We start from the raw sequence: 1,367 nt of genomic DNA on the forward strand, positions 1-1,367 counted from the left end.
CGTTCAGCCATTCATAAAGTCTTTGGGTTTCAGAGCCGATGGCATTTCTGTCTGGTGGATGGGCGGGGCAACATTTAGTCAAAAGGTGTTTGTTTACCTTGCTTACGTAATGAATGTTTTTCGACTCTTGGCTCGTAATCATTGGCCATGGCGTCGGCTAGATCATTTTTACTCTATAAAAATCAAAACTATCGGGTTTAGGTTATTGATAATGCTGACAAAATTTGTGTGTGGTTGTAAAATATACATATGTCAACTTTCAGCTACATCCGATGCTTTGACAAGGAGCAAAGTCCAAAAAACCGTGTTACAGAGACCCTGAATCTCATAGTAGATGTTATGTATTCATCAATAAAATATAAATTCTGTCAGGTTCCTTGTGTATACGTGTCCATGACGGGTGGTACGTAAATACATATACTTATATATATATATATATATATATATATATATATATATATATATATATATATATATATGCACTAGAACTAAATTGGCGGGCACCATGATCATCCCTTCAAAAACCCTTCTAGAAATATTGAAAAAGACTCACTTCCGTTTAAGGGAAAAAGAAATACGGGTCAACTGTAACCATACAAAATCCTAAAGTATGTCGGATAACATTTTCTCCGTATTTTTGCCACAGCTCATCTCGATTCACCCTTTCCATTATCCAGGCTTATTTCCTCCTATAGAATTATGTGAATCGACAGGAATGAATGTACTAATACGAAAATCGAAGATACGTTTCTAATAGAAGTATTTGTATCTGTTATATCCTACTTTGAATGAGTACAGTGTCGCCTTTTACCAGTCTTGGGCGATTCAGATATATTTTCTAAACTTTATGCTAAACTCGCTATTGCTTTATAAATAAATAAATAAATAAATACCGATGCTGTTACAAATAAAGGTGGCATCTTATTCCCTTGAGCAAGTGATTAAATTGGCAGGGTCGTTGGGTATTAAGCTATTAACTATGTTACTTGATAGTTGATACCACCAACGGTTATTTTATAATTTCTTGGGCACCGCTGCGCTGAACGTGTTCACTCCGATGCTAGCTTTATTTAAGGGGTAATTGGCGTCAATAATGATGTTACTGGAATTAGTTAAGGGTCGCATTACGATGCAGAAATTTCAAGTGAAATGGAAATTACGGAAATTAGCCTAAGCCTAATGCAATTAACAAGTTTTCGTCAGAGTTGTATTTTTCTCGTTTCGTGGATTTCTATTGATACTCATCAACATTCAGAAGTTTAGCTACCAAGAAATAGGGACACTAGATAATGTAAATGAAGGTCTGACCGGTAGTTCTATATAACCATTACGGGGTGAGGCACTAGCCTGAGCCAATGAAAAAATGA

The sequence above is a fragment of the Macrobrachium nipponense genome, chromosome 1 (genome assembly GCF_015104395.2).
Source record: "Macrobrachium nipponense isolate FS-2020 chromosome 1, ASM1510439v2, whole genome shotgun sequence".
Classification (NCBI taxonomy): domain Eukaryota; kingdom Metazoa; phylum Arthropoda; class Malacostraca; order Decapoda; family Palaemonidae; genus Macrobrachium; species Macrobrachium nipponense.